The sequence below is a fragment of the Galeopterus variegatus genome, unplaced genomic scaffold, assembly GCF_000696425.1.
Source record: "Galeopterus variegatus unplaced genomic scaffold, G_variegatus-3.0.2 Scaffold8911, whole genome shotgun sequence".
In the NCBI taxonomy this organism is placed as follows: Eukaryota; Metazoa; Chordata; class Mammalia; order Dermoptera; family Cynocephalidae; genus Galeopterus; species Galeopterus variegatus.
In genome coordinates this window covers 3,773-23,678 of record NW_007735022.1, presented here as the reverse complement: position 1 = coordinate 23,678, position 19,906 = coordinate 3,773, and positions in this window count along the sequence as shown.

The following is a 19,906-nucleotide window of genomic DNA, read 5'->3' as shown; positions in this document are numbered from 1 at the left end:
CCCCCCCCCCCCCCATGTTCCTAGAGTGGTTGGCTGAAGAGTGAGAGGTGACATACTAGAATACTAGAACTGAAATCTTGGGTTCTCAAGTTCTTAAACACTGTCAGGGCAAACGTCCCTGTGAACTTATCTGCTACTGGTTGTGGTGCCAAACCCTTAGCAGAGAAGTGAAGCTTTTGCCCGGAGACATTATTTTGTATATGCATTCTGATGGTTAAATTCACAGTCGGTAAGGTTTATGTAAACAAACAAACCTAACATTGTACACTGTGACTAGCAATTTGGAATGACTTTTGGGCCATCCAGAGGACCCTCTCTGGAACCATTATTCTTCTATTTTACTAGTGGGAGCCTGAAGTCCTGTGTGTTGTGAGTCCACTTGGTAGGAAAATCTGTTACCATCACTTAAGTGGGAGAAAATGAACTCCCAACCTGCCAATGGCCCAACATCAATTTAGTTCACATCAGCAAACATTTCGACCTCTGCATTAGGAACACCCAAACAGTCTCTGGTGTCAAGAACTTCTCTGCAGTCAAATACCATTCATCATAAGAAACATCATAGTGATAACCTAGGAGGTAGAGAGGGGGTGTGGATCCTCATTTTAAAGAAGGAAAAACTGAGGTCCAGAGAGGTTAAGTAATGATGAGTAGGAGATCTGGGCTTTAAACTTTGGTCTATCTGACTCCAAAGCCCATGATCTTTCCAATACACCAGTGATTTATTTTGCCATCAAAAATTTTTATGCTTATTCGTATACAGTTTTATTTGCCATATTCAGGGGAAATTTATGCATTAACTTTAGGTTGTTAAAATACAGGCTATCTAAAAAGCATAAAAGTATAAATAACCCCCTTACAATAAATTTTAGTGAATTGTCTTAATATCTTTCAATTAAAAATCACAAGCCTATCACATGAAGGCCATAAATCAAACCGATGCCAAGTGTCTAAGAGGCCTGCCATAGAGGGCTCGTCTCAGTGACTGAGAAACAGCGCCGCTCTTCTTAGTGGTCTCCACTAGGTGGGGAAAGGGTCCACCTATTGCTAAACCCGCCTTATAGAAAGGAGTTTTATAAACTGTCCAAGCCCAAAATTTAATAACCTTTCACAGACCTTACAACAAGGAGGCAGTTCATTCCAGCCATGTCCATCAGACGCAGACATTTCTCGCTACCATCTGAGTTAAATCTCTCTTCAAAACATCTAATGGTAGTTTTTACAGGAATCCTAGTAGCTCCAATGACACATCCAGTTAACAGAGTCTGTGGAAGATTTGTGGTGTATCTCAAACATCCCTCCAAGTACTAGAAATAACTGCATAGTTATACAAAGAAAATAAAAGAGTAGGCAGGAAAGAGAGAGACATTATGGTGTACTGTAAACAGGCTGAATTTTCGATGGGATCCAGATTTTGAAGTCAAGAAATCTGGTGAAAAACCCTTTCTCCTGCCTCAACTGTGATGACCAGGCACACACAAAGTGATTTGACAGATGTTAGCTTCTACCACTAGCAGGTTTATAGAATAAGGCAAAATTTCTTTCTCTAAATTCTTTAACAAAAATATTTCAAAATGTATGAGTAATTTTAGGAATTTCTAAAAAGTATAAAATTCATGAATCTGTCCACACTTAAAAAAGGGATACTAATTTCCTTGTTTTGGCATCAGTTCTGAGTGACAGTGTGAAAGCTGAGTACAGTGTGTATCTCCGAGAAAGATTACGGACAACTGTGTATGAATAGAGAGGAAAAATAAATGATTTTTTCACATAAATGCCTATTGAATCAATAACTAATATAAGCCATCATTCCTAAGGACCTCCATTCTCTTGGTGATTCATGTTTTGTGTTGACAATAGTAATTAAGTAATTAGTAGTTTTATGTGGTTTAACTGTGTTTTGCCATGTGTTTACTATTTTATAGAAGGTATAAGACCAAAGGAGCTCTTCCATGTAGGGAAAGGAAGACTATTCGAGAAGGAAAAGAGTAATTTGGAATTTGGTGGGTGCATACTTCACTTTGAATTGCAGAGACTGAGGGCTTTCCAGCAACCTGGAGAAGGCAGCATGGCATAGTCTGAGATTAGTAATATCTCTATCACAGTGAAAATAAATGTCATCTTTACATCTAGACGGTGGGGTCCTACTTAGTGGGAACGGGTTAGGCAGGTACCTCTAAATGTAAGCATACAGTGGGTTCGGTACCTGGTCTTTAGGGCAAATTCTTATTGAAGTTGAGGACTGATTCAAGGTCAATTTGGTACACATGGCTCTACACCAAGCATAGTAACTGGAAAAAAATTTAATAAAATCTTCTGGGATATTCTTGTATTTGCATGGTGTCTTCAACACTTGTGTAACAAATGCCCTCTGTTTCATTCCTCCTTTGTAGATATTGTCATTCATAATCCCACTCAAAAACCCATCAAAGACTTCGGTGTCCACTGGGGAGTGAGCTTTTTCAGTGAAGAAACCAAACGGGGATTCACTTTGTCATACCTGTGCTCTGGCAACGCGTGGGATGGCAGGGCCCCAGTCCACGGTGCCAGGGTCCTCTCCATTGAGAACAGTGTGCTTTGATGGGATTTGATGATGATCTGTTGCCTTGACGTCTAGAGATCAGGGTCTCTGCATGCAGAGGCATTGTCGGGGAGAGTTTCTCAAGCATCTGTGGGTGATACTCTTTAAGAACCTCCTGCTCCCCAAAAAAGTCAAAAAGAAAGAAAGAAAGAAAAAGAAAGGAAGAAAGAACTGATATGCCCGTAAGCACCACTTTTTGATACTAAGTCTTCATTATATGAAAAAACTGTTTAGGAGAAAAGGTGCTAAGATTGCAAGAAGCACTTAGATACTTAGTGTAATTTAAATTAATTAATTAATAACTGAGGGACATTGTGCCCAGTGTGGTAGAAAAGGCAGGCAGGCTCACACAGTCTCCGTGTGACATCTGAGAGGTCGGCATGGGGGACCACCTTCAACCACCCCTTGAGGGGTGTCTCTGTGATGCTTCACATGAGAACATGATTTCATACCCATGGGGCCTTGTGGTTCTTCTTGCTAAGGCCACAACATAAGGGCTGCCTTTCTCCCAACTGTGAGAATTCTTGAGTAGGTAGATTTTCCTTCTTCACCAACTCAGCCCCTTCTAACCTTTTCTTTTGCAGTAACTTGGGCCTTTCTGTGTGTGTGTCCTGCCCCTCAGCTTGCAAAAACTGCCTTGGAAGTCACCTGGCCTGCCTCGGCTTGTTTTGCACTGCTCTTCTGGTTGACATCCCTCTCTGCTGAGAAGGTGGCTTCCTTCTTGCTCCCAACCATAGTCAGGCCTTCCACCTGCAACTGAGGCACAGCGAGGGGGAGGGGACAGGCCTTCTCTGTAGCTTAACAACAGTTCAAAAAATTAGCCCGTGATTTAAAAATGCCTCTGGTGGGCCGGCCCAGTGGTGCACTGGATAAGTGCGCCGCTTGGGAAGCGCGGTGGCGCTCCCGCCCGAGGGTTCGAGGGTTCGGATCCCACATACAGACCGGTTCCCTCTCACTGGCTGAGCGAGGCGCGGGAGCAACACCGAGGGTTGTGGTCCCATTGCCGGTCCCCGGTCCGGTACGGGGGCAACACTGAGGGTTGCGATCCATTGCCGGACACAGAAAAAGACAAAAGACAAAAAAAATAAAAATAAAAAATAAAATAAAAATAAAAATGCCTCTGGTGATCTGCTTTTCATGCTATTTATGGGGCTTTAATTGACATTATGGAATTTTAGATTTAAAAAAATTACATTTATGGTTCATTTGATAAAAAGATTAATTTTAAAAAGAAATCTTTTCATTATAAATACAACATGTAATGCATAAATGGAAGGATCATATGAAATATATGGTTTTCTTCATAACCTGCTCTTTCACACAGTACTATATGTCTATATATGTTTTGTCCATGTGTCTGTATATGTATCGTCCATAGCTAATACCAGGTGTACTAGCTATCTGTGTAACAAATTAGCCCGAAGCTTAGCAGCTGCAACAGCAGACGTTTGGTATCTCCCACAGTTTCTGAGGGTCAGAAACACACCCTGCTGGGTAGTTCTGGCTCAGGGTCTCTCAGGGCTGCAGTCATCTGAAGTTTGATGGGCTGAGGATTTGCTTCTAACCTCATTCACGAGGACTCAGTTTGTTGCCTGTGGGTGTCTTCACAGGGTCGCTTCATGATGTGGCAGCTGGCCTCCCCAAGAATGAGCCATTTGTGAGAGGAAAACTGCAAGGTCTTTTGTAACCTAACCTTAGAAATGACATATCATTACTTCTGGCACATTCTATTGGTCGCACAGACCAATGCTGGTACAATGTGGGAGGGGACAGCACAAGGAGTGGAGTTGTTGGTGACCATCTTGAAGTCTGGCTCCCACTGTGTGTGTGTGTGTTCATGTGTGTGCATGTCATCTGTAATGACTTTGCCCCAAAGATCTCCCCTCACCCTTACCCCTTCTCAGCACACACCGCATACGGGGCTGGGCCAACTTTTGCATCCCAACCTCTCTTCTTTCACCCCTTCACATCCCAGCCTTCAGTGATGGGTTCTGTGGAATGACTCATACTCTTACACTTAGGCCCCTGCATTTTCTCCATGCTTATTTGCGCTTTTGTTTTCCACAGTTCCAGTCACCCACCATCAACCACTGCCTGAAAATATTACATGGAAAATTCCAGAAATAAACAATTTGTAAGTTTTAAATTGCATGCCCTTCTGGGTAGTGTGATGAAATCTTACACCATCTGCTTCGTCCCATCCGGGACGTGAGTCATCCCCGTGTCCAGTGTACCCAGGCTGTAGACACCACCTGGCTATGAGTTACTTAGTAGCTGTCTAGGTGATCAGATCAGCTGTTGCGGTGTTGCAGTACTTGGGTCCACACAGCCCTTATTTTACTTAATAATGGACCCAAAGAGCAAGAGGAGTGATTCAGACATGCCAAAGAGAAGCCATAAGTGCTTCCTTTAAGTGAAGAGGCGACCCTGCCATTCCTTGGCTGGGGTTCAGTACTATTACGGTTCAGGCATCCGCTCTGGGTCTTGGAAAGTGTCCCTTGCAGATAAGTGAGGACTACTGTTCCTCTTTCTTTCCATGTCTAATTTCAGTCTAGGTATCAGTACCTCTTAGCCTCTCCTGAACCCCTGTCTGGACTAGGTGCCCCTCTTAAGTGCCCTCACGGCACCCCTTTCTTCCTCTGCCAAGTACTTTAACATACAGTCTTATAACTATGTGTTGATATACCTGTCTCGGCTTCTTGAGCATGGACCTGATGTTTTGTTAATGGACTTAGGATACTGCTAATTCATACAGCATGGTCAACAACTTCTACTGAATGAATAAATGAACACACTTTATGAAAGTGCCTCAGGGCTCTGTGGTCCACGAGAGCTTGACTAAGACACCTTTTCACCATTGCCACCACCCCCACCATCACTAACACTGTCATCATCGTCATTATCATCATCAACGCTGTCATTCTAGTTTTGTTGTTGTTACCTCCCCAGTGGGCTTCAACCTATCCAGAGCTCTGCTGTGTGAGCAATTCCAGATCTGGCACGTGCCAGCCAGCATTGCAATCGAGGTTTGTTTTCATTATGCAGGCTTCCTGTGAAGTTTCAAATTAATTTTAATCCTCTCCTCACTTTTAAGGCCTCTAAAAAGGGCTATGTTCCCGCCTTCCTTGGTAACCTGGGGCCTATCCTGTTTCCCGAGGATGGCTTTCATCCTGGCGAGCGCAGCGCGCTCCCACATCCTGGTGCTGTCCGTGCCAGGGCAGCGGGCTTCCAGGCTCCCAAGCTGTGGGTGGCTCTCCACCTGGCTCTGAGGAAGTGTGCCCAGTGCACACGAGCCATGCCAGCACTCACCTGGGGCTGAGGGACCCTCAGCTTTTAAAATTCACCCCACAATGGGCAGTATTATTTATTTATTGTTTGCTTTCACTGATGTCAAAAGTAGACAATATAAAAAAAATTATTCTGCAGAGCTTTAAATATTTTTAAACAGTCATCCTGAAATATTTGGTCTGAAGCTGACTCTACGGTACTGAGAAGTATGGATAACTTTTTTTGTTGTTGTTCTTTCTTCTTTCTTGATACAGATTTCCATGTTCTTGCTGAGAATTTCTTAGAAGCTATTCATGGACCCACCCAGGAAAATGAATGTGGAGAAATGGAAGCTTCTGTAATCACCTGTACCATTTATTTGGTGCCTACTGTGTTCCAGGCTTGGTGTAAGCATTTTCACATCTTTGGTCTCAGCAGATCCTCACTACAACCCTATGCAGCAGATACTAGTAACCCCCCTTTGCGAAGGTTCATTTGCTCAAGGTCGCAGAGCTGGCCACACTGAGATCTGGTCCTTCATCTTCTGGTTCTGAAGCTCACTTTCCCACCTTCTTCCAACCATCCGTCTGCATGAATGTCTTGGTTGCCTGAAGATGAATTTTTCTGCTGAGAGGGCAGAGGTTAGTAAATTGAGAAGCTGTGGCAGGTAAATGAAATGAGACACTTTGCCCATCCTGCTGGATGAGGTGAGCAAAGCAGGTTGGCTGTTTGGGGCTTCGAGCTGGCCCTGGAAAGAACGTTTGTGTTGGGGGATGGAGCATAGTGATGGCGTGACCCAGAGACCCGGGCTGGGGTCCTGTGTCAGAGCTGCCTCCTCCTCCAGGGTTCCTTCCCTTCTTTGGCAGATGTTCCACCTCCCCATCCATTGAGACTCCCTGTCTATTTTTTTCCAACAGTATTTCTAGGATCCAGACACTGGTAGGTGCCAGGCAGGGCTAAATGTCATACTGGCTGATGCTGCTAACTCTGTAAACTGTGGGGAGCCTCAGTTTCCTCCAATTAATTGTCAGCAGCCCTTTTTAAGAACAGGAAGAGACTTGGTGGCCCCTCTAGGAGCCACAGGCAGGTTCCCACTGTCAGACACACCTAAAGGTCTTAGATTCACCTCAGGCTTGGGCCTCTCCTGTGGCAGCTAGGCCAACAGGCTGGCTGTGAAATGTCTTATTTTATTTTCTGCCTAACATCAGGCTGCAAATGAAAATACCTTTTCAACCCTAGTATTATTACCCCTATGGATGGCACCTTTAATGCGCGCTATTCATTGTTATAATGGCCGCACCTGTGTAGCACGCGCACATTGGAGCTGCAGCAGCTGTGGACTGTAATTGCAAAACATTATTTTCTGTTTCTCCCTGAAAGCTTTTGTGCATGTGCCTGTGTGTGTGTGTGTGTGTGTGTGTGTGTGTGTGTGTGTGTCTTTCTGTATCCGTGTGTTTATTTCATCTGTAATGATTCTGGTCCAACGATCCCCCCATCCCCTTTTTTAAACATAAGACTAAATGTAATACATTTATTTCTAAATGCATGTTTCAGAGGAAGTCAGATACAATTCCCCCTCCTCCTCCTGCCACACACGCTTCTCAGTAATGAGACTTCAGAGAGCTACTTGGGAGCGTGTGGTCTGTGGAGAGGTTCGTGCGATCGCCGCTGCTGGGAGCAGTGGTCTTTATGTTTGCTGGCACACAGGCTCTGCCGTGATTAATGCATTTGTTCCTTGATATTCAGCCCCTGGGTGTCTGCAGGACAGTGAATCAATTTAGCACTTGCAGGCCCAGATTATCCCCAGCACCAAAGACATTTCTGCACCAGGGACTTCCCAATTCAAAACAAGATTTCCAGGAAGAACATGGTTTTTCTATTCTCCCCTTTCGTTCTCTTTGTGCTCTTCTGTGCAGCAGCTCCAGCCCCCGGAGCGTGCAACGCTGCATCCACTGAAAGACTGCTAGTCGGTCAGCATTTCAGGGCGTGCTTTTCAAGTCAGCAGTGCATCTAGTAATTTGAGATTATGTGCAGGCGGCTGGTGGCTGAGTGGCTCTCTTCCAGTGCACAGTCACACCATTCCCTGGGGGGACCTGTGTGACACACATTCTGATCACTGGCCTTGCAGGTAATATTTGATGTAGTTATCTCAGCGAGTGTTTGGTGGATGATGAAAACAACTGCCTGCCAGTTGGTCAAAGAAATTCGACTTTCCTCCTTTCCTTGAACTTACCCGTTCACAGAGATGTCAGGGAACGAGTTGTTGCCTCCAGCCAGAAGATGCATGTGGAGGAAACCGAGGCAGCATTCTAGGGCAGAATTGAGTGACCACCTTTGATTGGCCCACTCGGCTCCTGGTCAACCACAAAATTTAGGACTCCAAATTTAGGGAACAGAGGACCGGAGTATCGGCATTTTTGAGGACATGCTGCAAGATGGGACCTCAGCACAGAATTCCCTCCTCCCCACACCCCCCGTGTAAATATGGGCAAGGTGAGTGGGCTGTCAATCACCATCAACCACACCCTCTCAGAAATGAATAGTTTCTCATTCATTCATGACACAGCCTTCCCCTAAGCCCTCTGTGAGATCCTGAATGAGGAGGCACATTGGGCTTAATGCAGAAACCCATGCATTTAAAAAGCTCTGAGAAGAGAAATCAACACGGGTCCTCTGTGTTGTTCTCACCCAGCAGAGAAATAACTTTCTGGTCTCGAAGTCTTCTCCACACTGGAGACCACTTTCAACGTTTTCTTGTGGTGGTGTGCACCGATCGAGTGTGCTGGGTCTTTGCTATTTACTTTTCTTCACAGAGACATAATACATAGCTGTTTAAAGAAACTAACATGATGGGGCCGGCCCAGTGGCGCACTGCTACAGTGCACCACTTGGGAGTGTGGTGGCGCTCCCGCCGAGGGTTCGGATCCCACATACAGACTGGTTCCCGCTCACTGGCTGAGCGAGGTGCGGGTGCAACACCGAGGGTTGTGATCCCGTTGCCGGTCCCGGTCCGGTACGGGCGTGACACTGAGGGTTGCGGTCCGTTGCCGGACACGAAAAAAGACAAAAAAAGGAAAAAAAAAAAAAAAAAAAGAAAAGAAACTAACATGTCCATCTAAGCTGCCTTATTTTATTGAAAACGTGTTCGATCATGAGAATTGACTAATGGGACGAGGGCAAACTAAACAGGCAAAAAGGGACATGAGCATTTTAAAAATGATCAGGATATGATACAGGAGTGTCAGTTTTTAATGCTCAAAATATTACTGATGAATTTAAATTACGAAAATACACTGAAAAAATCAAATTCAGGACTATTTAGCTAGGTAAACTTGAACCTATTTGTGAAAGAGAGAAGTATTAATTAAAAAGAAAAAAATGTATAAATAGAAAACCTGGTTGAGAATCTATCCACTTTTCTTCAAGCCCTGTAAGAGTTAAAAAGTCTGTGAATGAGATTTTTAAAAATCTGGTAAACTTTGTCAGTGTGATTGATTATTCTTCTCTTGAAGAATTTGCTTAAATGGTGGAATGGGCTCTCTATTCTATTATGCATATGGTTAATACTTTTATGGTAACTTAATTTTTTTTTAGTATATCAATGTTGTGCAGGTATAATAATAGAAAAGAAAAGAAGCCAAAGCAAAATTCTTCTTTATTAATCCATGTAAATGAATTTATAAACGAGCTGCTACCAAGCTTGTGGTGACTGCTTATTGAGCTTCTTTCCAGAAGGTGGCAATATTTCCTTAAGAATTTGTGAGAATATGCGCTTCGGAAAATGCCACTCATCTCAAGACATTGTGTTTTGTTCTCTTTTCAAAGGTACAGCACAAGACGCGTGGTCCCCCACGCCCATGCTCCCCCTTAATTCTCGACAGATTCAAAGGAAGAATATCGTTGATTTTCTTCCTCTCTCTCTTATGCTGAAATGAATTTATGTAGCTGAAGATTTTAGACTGTAAGTCTCCCCACTTCACCCCACCCCCCAGAAAGGGGGTGTTTTGGAAGAGGGCTTCTGTGCAAAGAGTCACATTTACAGCAGTTAAATCAGATGCCACTCACGTCCGTGAATGTGTCTTCTGAAGATCCCGGTAAACCTCACGATGATTCTTTGCAATGACAGCTCTTGGCTGCATGTGACTGCTCTCTCACCTCTTAATGTTTTCTCCTGCTCTAGAGATGCAGGGGCCGGACGTGAGGGAGTGACGAGGCTTGTCTGGGCTGAGGGAGTGCGAACAGAACAATGGAGCAGGGTGTCCAGATCTGGTCATTCAGAATCCTGCACGCAGTCCCCTGTCTCAGTAGCAAGCTGGGGAATACTGTCCCAGGGATTTGAAATGTTGGTATGTTCACCGCTACCCCACCCCGTCCTTATATCCTCCCATTTTCCAATATAGCTTAATTTTTGGAAAGCACGGTGGTTGAAAATCCATCCCCCCCCCCACACACACACACACGGGCCTGGTTTGAAGCAATTTTGAAACCTGTGATGACTTTACCTCTGACTTTTGGACTTCCGTTTCTGACCAGCATATCTATGTGTAACATCCCTCTTTCCTGGTGCAAAAAGCAAGTTTCAGTCAAATGTTAGAACAGGAGGCTTGAGTTAAATATTATTCAGCTATAGGAATGGCTCCAAATTATCGTAAGAGAATAAGAAGAACATTAAAAAATATATTTGGAGTGATTCTTTGTGTTTATATGTAACCCTGGGACTGTGCCTTTCATGCTGGAAGGATGGGAGGTGTGTCCATCCAGTAGATTTCTCACTAGCTGGCTTTACTGTTCTCTCTCTCTCTCTCTCACACACACACACACACACACACACACGCACACACGCACACACAAAGACACACAGACACACGCACGCACACAGACACACAGACACACACAGACACACACAGACACTCACACACACACACACAGACACACACACACAGACACACACACACACACGTTTCCAGTTCCTTACCTCTGGCTCCAGTATACCTATTGCAATCGGTCATTCCCTTGGGCAGAGAGTGGGATGTGGCTTCTGCAGCCCATTCAGGTGGCTCTATCTGCTCCATGTGCCAGAGGCAGGAGCATCCATTCTTTGTTTCTGTAGCCACCACCACGCGGCTGCCTCTCTCTTGGACCTTGGGGAAGACTTCTCTTCCTCCCCTCGACCAGGGGGCCCCCAATTTCTCCTCCTCTCCCTGGCCTCGCCTCCCCACCTGGCCAGTCACTCTTTCCGTTCCTGTCTTCTTCCTGCACGCACCAGGGAGCGCTTCTGATCCTCCCCAGAGGGGTGCATGCGTGCGAGGACCCAGACGTGACATAGAGAAGACAAACGTCCTGCCACCTAGGCACATCACCTTGAAACATTTAAAAAGAAGAAAACTTCTAGGTTATACATAAACATATACTACAGGATAACACACAATACTAAATAACATGGTCCAAGTTATCTAGTTATTTAACAAGTCAGTAGCATCTACTTCTCCCAAGGCTCAGAATCTTCCATCTATAAATGTAGTTGATTTAGACTTTTCATGAAGCTGCTGGATCCAACTTGCCAATTTTCTCATGCTACACTCCTCTGCCCAAAGAAAAAAATGGCCTCTTTATTGTTCCTATCATGTCACAAGCCCCTGTCTGCTTGGGTAGTTGGTGGGGGAGGTGTAGGTGAGGGGACACCATCTTTTAGGAGAATTCCATAAGCCTAGTCTGATGTGTGGCATAGCCTCTGCCTCCTTGGGTCTATCAGATTTCCATCCCTGCTCTGCCCCTCCTCAGGTGGTATGTGACCTCCTGGAGGTGAGGCCATCTGTGTCCTCACTGTCTTCTGGGACAGAATGGCTGGCCTTTCCTGCTTCCAGGCCTGGTGACTGTGGGGAACTGATGGTTCCATCTGGTTTTGGGAGGATGATGTGTTAGCACCCAGCACTGGCTTATGCCATTTGCTCCTTAAGGCCCTTAGTGACTGAGAGCTTCGTCATCCAGACTGGGCTGGTCCCTGCACATCCTCACACCAAGGCACGTGGTTATTCCAGAGTCCCTGTGCATGACAGTGGGGGAGAGGGGAATGTCAGGCAATCACCAGGCCATCTCCACTGATGAGGTTGTCCTGTCCCCTGGGACGGGGGGAGGGCTTGCCACCACACCCTGCTACACCTTGGGAATGTGCCACTAGAATGTGCCCAATGCTTTCTGGTCCTCCCATACCTTGCTGGAGATTTCAAAAGCTCTACCCCAGCCTAAGGATAAGGAGTGGGCCGTGAGAAACTTCGTGTTGGAACTGGCTTTCTTGGCCTTTCTCGTCTCCACTTCCCACGATCTCCTCTAGAATGGGAAGCCTTCGGACTTTTCTTAAAGGCTCAGAATCTTCTGTCTGTACATCTTCCGCTTTGGCATTATCCTCTTTCTACTTTAGGGCAACGAGTGTAAGGCCTAATGGTCATAAGCAGAATGGAAATCTTATGTACATTATAGAAGGATCTCTGAGATCTGAGCCCTAGGGCATGGTTCCTGAGATGCTAAAAGAATTTAGAAAATTTGCTTTCTCTCTCTCTCTTCCCGCCCTCCCCCCCAAAGGTTTTTAAACTATTGTCCTTCTAGGTTTTGAATGCTAGAAGCTAAAGACAAACAATTTATTTCTCTTTGAATTTCTGCTTTGATAATCCTGATGCTTTCTGCCATACCCCTGCCCTTCGACAGAGACTTCCAAATGAGAGAAGGTGATGCACACAGAAATGCGGAAGAGAGAGGCAAGTTGACATTTCTTGCTTCCTCCACACTAATCTCGCTCATACCTGTAAGAGACCCTCCCCCACCCCCGCCGAGCTCTGTGCAGAGGAAATGTTGCTTCTCCTTCTTGCTAGTCCTGTTGCTGCAAACCCTTCTGCTGACTTGTCAGCAGTGGCTAGTACCAAAGGGTAACTTGTGGCAAAATGTGAATTTGGATTTAAGTTTTATTGATTTTTCAAGTCACTACCTGACTTACTCTAATTCACTTATAAATAATATCCTATAATTCATTTCCATCTGGTAAATTATTAAGTAGTGTGTGCATGTGGTATGTGGTATGTATGTTCGTGTGGTGTGTATGTGCGTGTGGTGTGTGGTACGTGATGTGGTGTGTACGTGGTATGTTGTCATGGTGTGTGTCATGGTGTGATGTGGAGTGTGTGTGGTGTGTGTATGGTGATATGGTGTTTGTGATGTGTGTGTGGTATGGTGTGTGGTGTGTGTGGTATGTGGTGTTGTGTACGTGGTGTGATGTGGTGTGTGTGTGGTGGTACGTTGTATGTGACATGTGGTGTGTGTGTGTGTGGTATGGTGTGTTCGTGTGGTGTTTTGCATGTGGTGGGTTGTCTGTGTGTCGTGGTATGTTGTATGTGTTGTGTGTGTGGTGGTATGTTGTATGTGACATGTGGTGTGTGTGTGTGGTATGGTGTGTTCGTGTGGTGTTTTGCATGTGTTGTGTTGTGTGTGTGTGGTGGTGTGTTGTATGTGTTGTGTGTGTGGTGTGGTGTGTGTATATGATGTGTGCGTATGGGGGTGTGTGTTTGGAGGGTTCGGGGTGGGCAGAGAGTGTGTCTAAAGGAGTTCAGTTTCTATATCCATTCAATCTTTAACTTACTCCTGATAATTAGAAAGAAATGTGTGAATTTTTCCCACAGGAAACAAACTCAGCTTAGCACTTCAATTCTTACCTGTTTTGGCTGACATTTAGAAAAATAATTTTTTTGATCATTCTCAGGACATGATTGTCTCCTAAAGAAAGAGCTACCACTCTTTACTTTCCACTGGTTGACACTGGGAGAATCACAGGCCCATTGACCCTTCCAGAAGCTCTTGGTTTTCCAACCTCCTCCTGGTCTTCTGTGGGGCTAAATCAGAGTGGAGGCCTTCACTGCTAGAAATCCTAAAAGTCACCGAATGATGAAGAAATATCAGAAGTCTCATGCAAAATTTCTGCCAATTAAGCCAAGGCTGTGTGTAAAATATGAAAAAATGACTTCAAGATATATTGATTTAGGATCATGTCTGCAGCTCTGCCTCCAAGCCAACAGTTGTTTGTTGGAACTGAGGTCCCAGGTTAGTTCATTACTGTTGGTTGGTAGATTATAAACTTGAATTTCAATGGTATGTGTGAGGCTCAGCCTTAGTCAATATTTACACAGAGTGATAGTTCTCATCAAGGCGTAAGGACTTAGTTATGAAATGATTATACATCACAACCCATCTATAAACAGGATTTTAATTATCATCGTCAGCAGCAACAACAAACATTTATTGAGGAGCTACCCTGTGCTGTAATTGAATTGATGAATTTGTTAATTGTTGCTTCCTGTTCCCACAAACATTTGCTTAAGTTCAATCTTAGTCAAATCACAGAGGCACCAGACTGAGGGGTGTGTGTGTGTGTGTGTGTGTGTGTGTGTTTTAGAAAGATGTACTGTTTTCTTATAATCTGAAGAAGTCTTCACTTGTGTTTGAAAGTGTAACTAAAGTTTTCTCAGCAATACCAGCCTGACAGGGCACAATTAGAAATCTATGTTTACAATGGACTTTCCTAGAACCGCCAGCAGTGGGATCCTTGGATATGGAGATCCCACTCCCCCACAGTCTCCGCGTGTTGGACACATTTGCCTCATCAGTCCTCTTGCTCCAGCGCCCAGGGGCAGGGCACAATTAGAAATCTATGTTTACAATGGACTTTCCTAGAACCGCCAGCAGTGGGATCCCTGGATATGGAGATCCCACTCCCCCACAGTCTCCGCGTGTTGGACACATTTGCCTCATCAGTCCTCTTGCTCCAGCGCCCAGGGGTATTCCCTTGCCATTTGCCCGTTGTGTGTCCATTGCATGACTCTCAGTAACCCCTGGGGAAACATGACCTCTTCTGTCCTGCTTGGTCCCCAGGACCCCTTCAAGCTGGCTCTGGGCACTGACACCGTCCTGTGGCCAGGCTTTTCTCTTCCTCCTCAGCACCTCCTGCTGGCCTCAACCCAGTCATGCCTTTGACTACAGATGAGGCAATCTCTTTGCAAATATCCAGTTAGATTTTAGGCTCAAAGGTAGGGTGGTCTTTTGTTTGCAGATTGCTGCCATGCTCTTGGTATTATGACTCTTTCGTTCCATCTTCTCTATTTCACTTGATCCACTCCCACTCCCAATCTGTGTGAACCTCTGCCCAGAATCACCTGAGGGATGGGTGGGAAGGCATGGGCACTGCCCTGGAACACCCATGATTGTTTCTGGGTTCTCACTTAGCAGTGTCTCTGGAGTGGATGCACCTTGACTGTGGCTCCTGTGACTCCTCTGTCAGGGATAACTGGTCCTACCCATTTCCCAGGCCAAGAAGTCAAGGGTGACTCTTGTCTCCTGCTTGCATATGAGACCATTGGGATGGGATAATTTTTTGAGACATCAGTTTTGCTTCCTTCTCTGAGTCATTCCATTCTTTCCATGTCTAACAGAAATCTGGGCTTTGCCTTCTCTTGCCTCAAAAGCAGGAGCTCTTCCTGAATTTTGGAAAAGCCTAAGCTCAGGTAAGATTAGACATCCTCAGGGAAGGAGGGGAGTTTTTGAGAGCATTGAGAGGGGAAGGGAGAGATCCTTCACCCCAGACTGGGAGGAGGCTGGCAGGGGCCTCCAGTCTGCTGAGGATTTTTGGAGCCCCATGAATAGAGCAGAAGCAGACGAACTGCCATATCCTTTAGTGCTGGGATAACGGAAACCCTGGTGGTATTCTGTGTACCCCAGTGTCTCATGACCAGTGGGGTCTCTCTCATGTTTACTGCTGCTTACTATTCAGAGACCTTTGTGTGACCTGGGAGGGGGGAGCTGCAATAATGGTTGAATTTGACTTTTCTACTTATCAGGTGAGTGGAGCTTAGAATTCGACTTAAGTTGCTTTCAGGAAGAATAAGGAAATGTGATATTGCTCTCTCTGTCATGGTGAATAGTCATTGGCTACACAATGTCCAGTCTTTGCACCTCTCAGGAGGGCCCATCACAAATAAAATCAATGCCACTCCACTTCGACAGGCTTGATTTCATGTCACGAGTATGCTCAATGGACAACTTTGTGGGACCCTAATGACATGAGAATTACTGAGCATTCAGAGTCCACATTCTAGTTTTTTAATACAAGAAGATTTTTTATTGTGATGCAAAGTCTAGGTTAGATGAAAGCGGCAGGTTGAACTTGTTGCATGTAATAGGTTTGCCGAGTGGTTTAGCAGCCTGTGAACAGAAAGATAGGATATACAGATAGCAAGAAGCAGAACAAGTATGTGAACAATGGTTTGGATTGTGAAATCATGTTAGACTTCCCATTGGATGGCCTACTTTGGGAGTGAGATTTATTCGTTATTCATTAGTATCTACTGATTTTATGCTGCATTCTAATGGCTGCCCACATAGCCCTGGACTAAACAGAAATTGTACAAGGGGTTTATGGAAAGATTCATATTATCTTTTAATTCTATTTTTCCACAAATATTTTGAAGTACCCTTGTAAATTTTAATATAAAAGGGAGTAAATTTCAAATATCTCCCTACAAAAAATGATAAGTAATTGAGGGGAAGGATATGTTAATTAGCTTGAATTTCACATTATATATATATATATCAAAACGCCACATTGTACCCATAAATGTAAGCAATTATGATTTTTCAATTAAAAATAATATTAATAAAGCAAGAAATTGCTATAATGAGAATTTTGGCTGTGGATTACCTTAAACTGCCTAGCGTTGACCTAGGAACTTAAGCACAATGGCGGCAGCTCTCTATATTCTACCGGGAGGCTCTCTGCACATAATAGGTGGTTGTCACTGAATGCACAGGAGGCCTGGAGACCCTCCCTTTTGCAGCCTTTGATACTGTAGGCATGAATAGGGAAATCCTGATGGCACAGTGAGAACTTGTTAAGGAGAAGGCTTCCAGGTCACTTCTTTCTTTACTAAGAAAAAGTAGGTGATAGATACGATGGAAAATAGCACACACGTAGGCAATGTGCCTTTTTCCGCCTTATTTATCCTGTCAGGAGGGTGTGGACTTTTACAGACCACCCCCCACTCCCACCCCAGTAATGATAGTAATCAAACTTATATAATAATAAATAATAATATAAAAATAATTTATCAAAGTAATAACAATATTGCTTCCTGGTGATCAATTAAACACATTTGTTTGCAGGACCTTATTTTTTGTTCTTTTTACTAATTAGTCTTTTCAGAAACAGAAAGACACAAATTTGCCTTTTCTGCACTATGCTTTGACCATGTGAATTAATAAGCCAGAGTCTGGGAAATAAAATAACAACACTCACAAAACATCACTCTAAATGCAGAGAGAACAAGTGGTCCCATCTGAGGGTGGAGAAAGGACATGGGCATGAATTAAGTGGCTTTATGTGGCAGGCACTTCATCTATGTTATTTCATTTAATCTTCACAGAAACTTTAGGAAACAAGCACTAGTATAACCATTTTACAGATAAAGAAATGGAGTCTTAGAGAGGTTAGCATATTGTTTAGGTTCTCATACAGGCAATTCCATGGAATTGGAACTTCAACATGATCTATTTGTACCTAAAGCCCATACTCTGAACTCTACCACATGGCTTCTTAGACGTAGAAATTGAAACAGGGAGCAGAGCTGCTGCAGAAAGAGAGGGTTTGAGAAATCTAGAACTTCGTGGTTTTACAGAATTGATAAAGGAATGGAACCTACAAAACTGGCCAATTATCTGATTATGTTAGGAGACAGAGATCTGACAGCTCATCCCAGAGCTGGTGGAAATTGTTGGGTTTAGATTAAAGTGTTTGAGAAATTCACAAGAGGGTTAAAGTATAATCACTTTCTGTGGCTTTATTTAAGCCATAAAAAAGATTAACATACACTAAGCTGAACTGAAATGACAGGGGCAAAGCTAACAAGAAGTAATTTAGCTTTTGACAGATCCCCTTCCTTGTTCCTCCACTTGCTTAGGATGGAAGGGGATGTAAACTTTATATCCTAGGAATAAATGCCTATTGACTGATTAAACATTGATGATGGTGCTCTGTCTCCATCTGAATATGAAAGTGGCTGTTTTCAAAATTAACCCTTTTATAGGTTTGACACATACTATCAAAATGCATCCTGAATTTTGGAAGCCAGACTGCCCACAGCTGTGCAATTTTGTAAACTAGGCTATTTTCCAGACATCATTTGCATGCAATGGTAAAAAGCTACTTTTGTAGTTTAGTTTAGATACAATACACATNTCGCTACAGGAGAGGGTAAATTAGTGAATGGGGTTCAGACAACACAGATATTTTATATAAGGCCATATATTACAATGCGTTACTCATGAATTTATCTAAATCCTTCTTGAACATTTTCCTAACCATCTCTTTTCTAAACCAGGACTTCCTTTTATTGATACATGGCACACTGGATGACATGTCATGTTATTCTGTCCTCAAAAATTTAGAAAGTAGTCTTATTTCTTCAAAAAGTTTCATTTTCATCCCTCTTATTCTTCTAATGAAGTTACTTAACAGCATCTAATATGGAGTTAGGTGCTGACTCATAACAGGCCAGCATTCAGGACTTCTAGAGCCCTGAATCAATCGAAAGTAGATTAGTGTGGAAAGCAGCACCTCCAGGTTGGCAAGAAGTATGATTTAATAGGTAGGATAAAATATTGGGTGCTATTTTTAATTCTGCCACGTGTTCACTGGATAGTCACTTAACTGCTTTATATTTTAGTTTTCATAGCAATAAAATGCAGATAATAAGATTTCAGCAGCCATTATAGGAAATTAATGGTAGAAAAGGTCTTTAGAATTCTAATATTTAAAAAAGCATCATTTGGTCAATGTGCAGGTATAATATGCAGGAAGATAAGTTAAAATACCCTTAAAGTTACATTATAAAAATTTTACAAATGTATAAAAATATTTCAAAAAATTGTATAATTTGTGTTTGGTCATCACTCATTATTTAATTTATGTCATCTTTGCCTTTTTAAAGCATTTCATTTTCCCAGAAAGAAAGTTATTGTTTTAAGATTTTCTTTAATGCTTTCTGGACGTTCTACCTTCTGTTGGCCTCTGTTTCTGCTGGCCATCAATGCCATTTGAACTCAGACTTGTCTTTAAGTCAGGAGCCCTGCAGCCTTCATGATGAACAGATCTCTTCCTAAAGGTGACACCTGCTTTCAGCACTGCTGGGGACTCCTGAGACGAAATCAGTTTCAATAGCCCTCTGGCTTTGAAGTGGATTTTGTGATGCTTTTAAATTCTCTTCCAGTTCATGCTTTTGGCACAAAGCAAACTTTATGGGACTTTCAAGTTGGCAATGAGTAGAAAAAATATCTGCCAAGCAAATGCCTGCAAGTTTCAGTGCCTCAGGGATTCCAGTCAACCTTTGCTTGACTGGTGTGTGCTTCTACTTCAGGCGAAGAAACAAATTCTCCTGGCAAACTTCTTGGATACTATGTTTCCCAAGAGTTTAATTTTATTCCCAAGAATTTTTTATTCCCAAGAATAAAACCTGAAAGGTGGCATTGGTTTCTCTTGGGGATCCCCATCCAACTTCAGTCTCAGACAGTAACCTTAACTTTTTTGTGTTTCATCAAGAAAATAGATGCTTCTTTATAGTGTCTCTTCTAGACTTGGGTAAGAGGGGCTCCCACCGCATACCCTGTACTTTAGAGAACATCATTCTGGCCTCTGCTGCCTGGTCTCCTCCAGATAGAGCAATGGGTGTGTGAAGGGGATATGCCCACCCATAGCCAGCATTTCCCATTCTAGAGCTATGCTGTGAGTATCCAGGACCCCAGAACTCCTTGCACGGATTGCCATGAGTCTGTTTATAGGTCCTGTGTGAGCCTTTTCCCAGACTCCTTTCTCCCAAAGATGCATTAACCCACTGTATTATATATCTCTAGGCCCAGGGTGTAGCCAAGAAGCAGCTGTTTACAGAGGGATGTGAACAGAGTCTGGGCACGCAGGCTTGGGTGTCCACACGTGTCAGTCCGTTGTGGCGTACAACAGGGCTAGTGGTAGGA